The sequence below is a fragment of the Pteropus medius genome, unplaced genomic scaffold (genome assembly GCF_902729225.1).
Source record: "Pteropus medius unplaced genomic scaffold, Ma_sr-lr_union100, whole genome shotgun sequence".
Lineage (NCBI taxonomy): Eukaryota > Metazoa > Chordata > Mammalia > Chiroptera > Pteropodidae > Pteropus > Pteropus medius.
In genome coordinates, this window is record NW_024342474.1 from 1,787,693 (window position 1) to 1,796,163 (window position 8,471).

Genomic DNA, 8,471 nt, shown 5'->3' on the forward strand with positions numbered 1-8,471 from the left:
AGAGCGAGCGAGAGAGAGAGCGAGAGAGAGCGAGTGAGCGCAAGCAATAAGAGAGATTGACATTTATATGGTGGAGGAACTACAAACTTCAAGAGACTTAAGGGACATCAATCAATCACAATGTATGGATCTTATTTAGAGTCCTAATTTAAACTCACTAAAAGGGGAACATTTTCAAGACATTCAAGGAAATGTGAACACTGATGGGTATATTAAAGAATTATTGGAGGAAGAAAAGTTGCCCAGACCAAGAGAAGGAAGATCACTCCAGAGGGTAGCACAGCATGGAAAAAGTGTACCCTTTTAGTAAGAGGGGTGACAGTTTGATAGTTACAGGAGAAAAGGCTTCTTTTACCTTTTCTTCTGGGCTAGGGCTGGCTGTGGTGCTCTGGTTTCTGAGAAAGGAAAATGCAGAATATTGACCTGGAGGCAATTTCTTTCGACCTTCTGGCCTCCCTGGGGATGGGGGCCTCCTTGAAGGGAGGAAGTCTTATTGAGGGCTTTCATGGAAACCCTCAGCAGTAGAGTACAGGGACCCAGCACCTTGGGAGAGACAGAGACTTTGAGCACTTTAACCTCATCCCACCCTCCCAGCTCTGCCTGGGGGTAGAAGACCAGGAAGGAGGAGCAACCTAGAATGGAGAAAAGAAAAGAGGGAAGGGGAAACAGAGAAGAAAAGAGGGGGAGAATAGGGAAGGGAGCAGGAGAAGCTGAAGTTAGAGCTCAGTATGCACTCAGTGACTTCAAAGTACCAATTGACTTTTGGCCTCTAAACATTAGGTAGGATGCTACCCTTCTCCATGCCCCGACCCCATGCTACCTGTGCTTCAGTTCAGAGGCAAAGCTGTGTGTAAGGAGGGATAAAGGGGACGATATGGCCACAGAGATTAAGGAGTTTCCTTGGGTCCATGGGCAAGTTGAGATGATGAAATGGATGAAGGACAAGCCAGGGGACCTGATCATTTATCCATGAACGCTCAGTGTCAATCATGTATGCCACAGTGCCTTGTCCTGCAGTTCCTTTATTTCTCGCAAGTGCCCAGTGAGAAATAATAAGAATCATATTAGCTAACATTATCGAGTGCTCACTATGCCAGGCCCTATTCTAAATGCTTTACATGTTAGATAATTTCTTCTCAACAACCCTTTGAGGAAGGTACTGTTATTAAACCTATCTAATAGTTGTAACTGAGTCCAGAGAGGTTAAGTAACATACTTAAGTTCACACAGCTAGTAAGGGGCCTGTTGTAACTGAACCTAGAAAAAGTCTGGTTGCAGAACTTATGCTCTTCACAAGTACCCCAAACAGCATTGGTGACCTGAGTCCAGCTGAGTGGCCCAGTCCACTATCTCAACAGAACTTTGTACAGACTCCTACTCCCTGCCACTTCCCCAAAGCAGCTAGGGCCCAGGGCTGAGAGACTGAGGCTTCCCACTGTTGAAGAAGAGACATAGCCACACTGGAAAAGCAACCCTGTGCATGAAAGGCTGTTAGGGCCCCAAGGCTGGGAAGAGTTTGCCAAAAACAACAGCATGCCTGCCCTAAACTGTTCTCAGCTAGACAGCCTGGACGCAAGGCTGCTTATCCATGATTCTTATCAGCTTTCAGAGAGAGAGAGAACTCTGAATTGTGAGCATTCCAATCCCAGGATATTATGAAGGAACTGGGGAAGGGGGTGTCCCAGGCAGCACTCCGCCAGGATGAGGGCTCAGGAAGGCCTGTATGTGGAGCCCAGCCTAGTTCTTGGTGGGCAGCTGGGTCCCCTCCCCAGGTTCTGGCGGAACACTCTTGAACAATTTAGCCTGAAATAGCATAAGAACTTCTTTCCCATTTTCTCCAGGCTTTTGGATGAAATTATATTTTACAAATGACTCATTATTATATTTATAGCTTCTCTCCAAATGATTCAAATTGTGGTTTGTCGCCTCCCTGTCTCTCAACTCCCCCCAGCTCGACAGGAAGAAGTGCTGTTTACTGTATGGCCAGGTGTGGCTGCTGAGAGTGGCTCTGCCCTCCCTATAATTACGTTTGCCTAAGCCCTGACAAGCACCCCAGCACATTTAGTCATGTGCAGCCTTTGTTCCAGCATGTCGTTGGGAGACAGTCTCCGGCATTAGCTGGGCTTGGAATCTGCTCCTGTAGGAAGTGAATGCGTGTGGTGGGGGGAGTGGGGAGAGAGTGGGTAGCATGAGGGGGAGGCCTGTTCTGGGGAGGCTGTGACAGAGGGTGCCTTTGTGAGGGCAAGGGCTGGAGAAGCTGGAACTGCAGTTCCTCAGAGCTCTCTGTGAGGAGGCTAGGGGCAGGCTGGGGCCCTTGAGGGCCTTGTGGGGGGACAATACTCCTCCCCACCCCCACCCCCAGCCTCCACTGAGCAGTTGAGAGGGCAGCTGGTGGAGGAGGTGGTGGCTCAGACATTCCAGGCTGTGCTAGTGTCTGGCTGTTGATGCTTCATGGTTTCTTGTGAGGAACCACTCTGGCTCTTTCAGGAATGAGGGGTTCTTGAGTTCCCTCCCGCTTTGAGGGAGCTCCCAGCCAGAATGACTACTCAGCTCCCCAACCCCTACCCCCCCACCCAGCCCCTCCCAGGCTCCCAGAAAGGTGTGGTCAGGTTAGCCTGAGCCAGCTTGTTCTCAAACAGGCCGCCTTTGAGAGGAAGGGTGGAGAGGAGGCTGGGATGGGGCCCCGTATGCAGTAAGTTTATTCTACCAGGTGCCCATGGATCAAAGTCCCCTTGGTCTGCCCTGCCTGGGTACTAAACAAAGTTAAAAACCCATAAAATGGGAAAGGAGGACATTTTAGAATTCATAGTGACATTCTTAAATTCTCACAGCAACTCTCTGCCCCTATGGGTCTTTGGACCTTGGGTGTGGTGACCCACAGACGCCTCTGTCTGGCTGTAGAGTGAGGGCTCTGGGGCCCACAGCAAGGACAGGCCACCCAGAGTGCCCCGAGGCCCAGAGGAGGGAAGGGAAACAGGGTGCCCCAAAGGGCGCCGGTTTCTCCGGAAATCTCTGATCCCCTGTCCCTTTAAAACAGGGAAGTATGTGCCCCGTGATGTTACAGATTCTGCAGCTGAGGTGCAGTGGCTGTGTGGGAGGCTGGACTGGATGAGGCCGGGAGCCTGAAGTTGTCAGCGGGCCAAGCCTTGGGCTCCGGTTGTGTCCCCAAAGCGCCCGCCTGGGTTGCTTCAGGTCTGCTTCCATTTTCATTTCTTGGCACTGTCTGAGTGAGTGGGAAGGGGACTCAGGAGGAGGTGATGTGGGAATGGGTGTGGATGAGCATAACGTAATTATTGGTGAAATCAGTATGAAGCCTTAACCAGATGATTTCCATCTGGGCTGAGCTGGGTCCCCGTGAGGTACATGAGGCCGTCTTAAGCTGTGACTGAGGCCGGAGACTCAGAGTCCTGGGACCTCTCCCTTTAGGGCGTTTCACAGAGGTGGGAGGGGGCTGTTGACAAATCTCTCTTCGAAGGGAAGGAAGGCTAAAAGAAGGACCAGACAGGGTCCTGGTGAGGTAGGGGTGACAAAAGGGCGGAAGGGGAAAGGCCAGGTGTGGACTTACCAGGGCCATGGGTGACCTGAATAGTGTTCAAAGCATTCATATATGTTGACATGACTGTCAAAAGACTGACTCCTCTCCGTAGGCCCGAGGGGAGGAGTGCGGCCACCTGTGTGTTGTGGAAGCAGAGCCAGGGCTGGCGGGTTCTAATGGCGGCGAAACCAGCTGGTGGTCAGACTGAGGGGCAGCCAACTCAGGCAACCAAAGCCACCTTTGGACTACCTCCTTATGGGGTTTTTGGTCTTGTAGCCACCCTTCTTGTGCTGGCACCTATTCACCAGTCTTTCGACAGTCATGTTAACATATATGAATGCTTTGAATATTATTAGAAAGAGCCATTTTTTAATATGTTTTTCTGTCCCGCACTCCCTCCTCAGCCGTGCTCCTGCTCGGAACCCCGGGCAACATGATGGGCACATCTCGCGGGCAAAGCTGGATCCTGGCTCTGAATGAAAGCTAATCATGGAGAAACTGTCTCGGCAAAATGGGGTTTTCATGACAGAGATCAGACTGTGAAGGACTTAGCTTCATTCCACCTTGGATGAGGATGATGGTGACTGAAGATCGAAGTATTATTTCTTTGGGTTGTATTTACTTAATTATTTGCTGTCTCTCTCCTTATTTTCAGGTAGCAACTTCCTTCTTGTGTTTGAGATGTTTTTAGTTTGACCAAGTGAAATAAGAGATGATGCACCCACCTTGCGCACACTTCTCGAAGTGCATTCACATCCATTATTTCCCTCGGGGCTGGCTACTGTCTTCACCATTTTCTTTATAAGGATGTTGAAATAAAGAGATAAAATAACTTGCCCAAGAGAGCACAGCTAGATAATGACTGAACTAGGTTTAGAACCGAAGTCTGAGGGTGCCTGTTCTGCTGGCAACTACTGTGGTTGTGTTTTCAGTGTGAAAGGGAGCACTTACCTTCACGCTCTGGGGGGGGTCAGCGGAGAGGTGACTGACTGTGAAGTCTGAGAGCAGATGAGGGTGCTCTCCTTCGTTCGGAAACTCTGCGACAGGGTTTCACAGAGCTGCCGTGATCCAAGGTGGCCGAAGGAAAAGCCCCCATTTGTTGAGTTGATTGCAAATGTCTCTTGGAGTCAGAGTGAATGTTGCTGACATTACTTTTTTATTGCGGAAAAATATACATAACACAAAATTGACCATTTTAACCATTTTTAAGTGTACAGTTCAGTGGCATTAAGTACATTCCCATTGTCGTGCAGCCATCATCACTATCCACCTTCAAAAACTTTCATTTTCCCAAACTGAAACTCCATACCCACCGAACACTAACTCCCTATGCTTTCCTCTCCCCAGCCCCTGGCAACCACCATTCCACTTTCCGTCTCCAGGAATTTAACTGTTCTAGGTACCTCACGTTAGTGGAATCATACGGTATTTGTCCTTTTGTGTCCACCTTATGCTGACTTATTTTTTAATTCGATCATCATTTGCAACTATACCAGGAGTGCGGATTAGCAGTACTCTGTGCCCATAGAGGAGTAAAAAAATTAAAAAGTGAGAACAGGAGTGATTTCGGGTGCATTTCTTAACTGTCAGAGGTACCAGATGTGAGGGGGTGGGGGCGGGGATGGATAGGAAGAGAGTGTTACCTAGAAAACAAAACACTGTGCTTATCTATCATTCCAGTGGAGGGGTGTATCCTTCCGGAGGTAAATGCCTCTGCTTGGAGGAGGATGCTGTGATGGATCCTGATGGGGAAGCCGCTCTGGTGAGAACCGTGAGGCCCTCTGGGTCTGCTGAAGGCAAGGCAAATTGTTCTGCAGGAGAAATCCACAGGAACTCGGAGTTTGGATAGAAGGGTCTGGCTGGAGGAGAGGAGAGAGGCTGGAGGAGAGAGTGTAAGTTGGGACTTAAGGAAGAGTGAGAAATTTTCTGAGGCGGGGAACGGTTGATGACTTTTTAGGAGAGTTATGTCCATATGTAGATTCCCCTCCATTACCCCAAACTTTGAGTCAAATCTGCTGCTGTGCCTGTTAGCCCTGTGTGAGTCGGAGAGGGGAGAGGTCGGGCAGCTCCAGGAGGTGAGATGCAGATGGAAGAAGAGGTGGAAAAACAGGAAATCAGAGCCAGAGGTCACAGAGACAACGTAAACCCTCTGAGATGCCTGGGTACACAGTTGGTGGCAGGAGCCAGAAGGACTGTGAGGTTGGGGGACACAATGATGAGGTCCCCACAGTTGACAGGATGCCGAGATGCCGGGATGCCGTTGGAGTCATCGTTTTGAATATTAGGTGGCAGGCATCCAGGTACACAGCCTGAGGGAAGGAGTGGATGTGGATCTTCTCTTCTTGGAAACCTTCCAGCAAAATCTAGACAGGGCACAGCCTGGGTAATTTAGGAAGCAGAGGTTCTCTGAGGTCCCCTCAGCTCAGGATTTCCGTAGTCATGGGAAGAGTACTGTTTTTTGGGAGATATAGATGAAACTAGAACCAAAGCCAAGCACAGAACATGTCTTCAGCTTTCAAAACACAATTCTCTCTAAAATTGTCTCAGAACACAGATCTGGGGCTGTGACTGTCTCTGATGGAGAGAGGTGTTTGTTGGACCTCCCAGACATAGCAGGAGCCCAAGGAGAAGGGCTGGCTGCTCCCACCCAGAGACCCCAGAGGAGCCTGGCATGGAAAGCTAGCTTTGTGTTTCCGGGAACACTTGGAGAGTCCCTGACCAGGTCCTGGGCTGAGTGTGGGCTGGGGATGGAGCCCTGCCTGGAATTACTGATGCATCCTGAGATCTCGGGATCAGCCTGCCTAGTGGCGGGGAGGCCAATTGAGGACATTTCCCTCTGGACCTCTCCAGCCTTGGCCCAGAGAACCAAGGTTTGGGGCTTTTCTGGCGGGACCCATTTTTGTCCCAACCCGGTATCTCTTCATCAGTTGGGTCCTGGGGAAAAAGGCCTGGCTTGGTTCACCCTTGAAGAGGTTTGCCAAATGTGTTAGTTGCCGCTCAAAGCTTGTAAACTGGGGTGCAGGATGCTGTGGGGCCTGGGCTGGCCCGAGGATGGGCTGTTTAGAAGTTCCAGAAGTTCCCTGCCTGTTGGGAGGGAGGAAGGTCCCTGCAGAACCCCAGGGGAGCATGTACTGGGGCGGGGCCAGCTTTCCCTCTGGCAGCCCCTCCGCTCTGGTGGAGCTGTGTGTTCCCTTCTACTCTGCAGCTTGGGAAAGACCAGAGGCCCTTTCAGGGAAAGGAGAAAGAGGGAAACAGGCCTGACAATATTGCAGCGAAAGACGAATTCTGAGCTTTAGCTGTGGACCTAGAGCCGGAACACAAATGCATTTTCTACTCTGTTATGAGAATGAGGAATGTTCTAAAAGGTTGTTTAGGGGAACTGTAGAGCTCAGAGCTTCGTGCTAGGAGGATCTTAAAGACCAGCTAGTACAGCCCCCTCATTTTGCTGAAAGGCTAATTTGAAACAGAATGGAATTTGGCAGGGGCTGGGCTGCCTTTTTTCTTCTGAGGCCCCATTTCCTGAAAGAGTCAGTGTCTGAGATGAGCTGACTTCACTCGTTCACTCATTGCACTCTTGGTGCATTAAAAAACGCCCGCCACCACCACCACCACCACCACCACCCACCACCACCACCACCACCACCACCACCACCTCACTACCTCCTCCTCCTTCTCAGTGGTCCAGTTCTGGCTTCTTTGAAAATAACAGAGTTTGTGGCTTCCAGAGTGTTTTCAGTTTGGAGCCTTAATTTCTGTTTGTTCCTTTAAAATGTTCGTTCACCACAGGCTTATTGCCAGGTCTCTTACTGCACGTTATCAGGCCGTGCTTGTGAACGGCCGGGGTAAGCCAGCAACAGAACTCAGGAAAAGACTGGAATAAGGCAGGGGCTGGTGTGGTCTAGGAGGGTGGGAAGGTGGACGGTGACTGACGTGAGGTTAAGGGGGGCTGTCTGAGCACCCTCAATATGGAAACTTACAGCAACAGAAGAGACCTTGCAGAGGTGTCTGTGCAGCACTGAGATGCTCAGGCCGCCTGAGGAAGCAGAGGATGTGCCTTAGAAGATGGCACCTGGGTTCCTCAGGGAGGCTCTGAGATGGGCAGGCCCCTGGCACAGGAATCTTAGGAAAGAGGAGACCTGGATAGGGGCAACCAGGAAGATCAGAAAAAGAGAGAAAACAGAGAGAAAGCAAGTGGCACTGAGTGAAGTATTGCCTGAACTAAATTATCAATTTTGGGAAGGGCCTAGGAGGCTGCCAACTTTGATCTCATTGCCTGGACAGGCCTTTGGGTTACTTTGTATACCCACCACCCAATCACCAGAGGGTTATCGCCTTCCAAAAGAAGCTCTTGGCAGACACGTGGGACATATGCAGCTGGAACTGGGGGTAGGACATACTGGGTGTGGGCTGGGGAGGGGACATATGTATGCTGATGGAGGAGAGGAAAGTCTTTCAGAGGCTCCTGTCCTGGGAGGCAGCATGGGGGAGCAGAAAATCAGGGCTCAGGGCAAGGGCAATGTGTCTTGTTCTCGTCCTATCCCTAGTGTCCTGCTCAGGGTCAGGCTCACAGAAAGTGTTCACTAAATAACTGAACAAATGAAGTTGGTATCTGAACGCATGGACTGCTAGTCCCTTGAATCCCTACATTAATTTATATTTTTCTTCTTTAGAGATTTAGAGAATAATTGACAATATTTGCCTAACTTTCCTTTTCAAGAATGATCTTCTTATTGTTGGTGTGACAGAAGGCACTAAGGCACTGTTCCCTGAACTATCTCAGCATAAAGACCCTCGATCTTGGAGAAATGAGGACTGGAGGAGGGTCAGAGTGACCTCTCAGGGCCCAGTAGGCTCCAGGATGGATTGAAATTCGGCAAGTCCTGCTGGCCATAGCAGAGGTCATAGCATTAGCAACCTCGTTAATTGCATCATGTTT

General features: G+C 50.1%; 1 long non-coding RNA gene across 2 annotated transcripts; it reads left to right on the forward strand.

Annotated features, from left to right (window-relative positions):
- The first annotated feature begins 2,076 nt into the window (after positions 1–2,076).
- LOC120604980 (uncharacterized) lies at positions 2,077–5,095 on the forward strand. Of its 2 annotated transcripts, none has more exons than XR_005653466.1 (3): positions 2,077–2,139; positions 3,038–3,192; positions 3,940–5,095. It is a non-coding gene; the product is annotated as an uncharacterized LOC120604980 (long non-coding RNA). The 2 variants fall into 2 exon arrangements; XR_005653467.1 differs by lacking the exon at positions 2,077–2,139 and adding an exon at positions 2,622–2,692.
- The last annotated feature ends 3,376 nt before the right edge of the window (positions 5,096–8,471 follow it).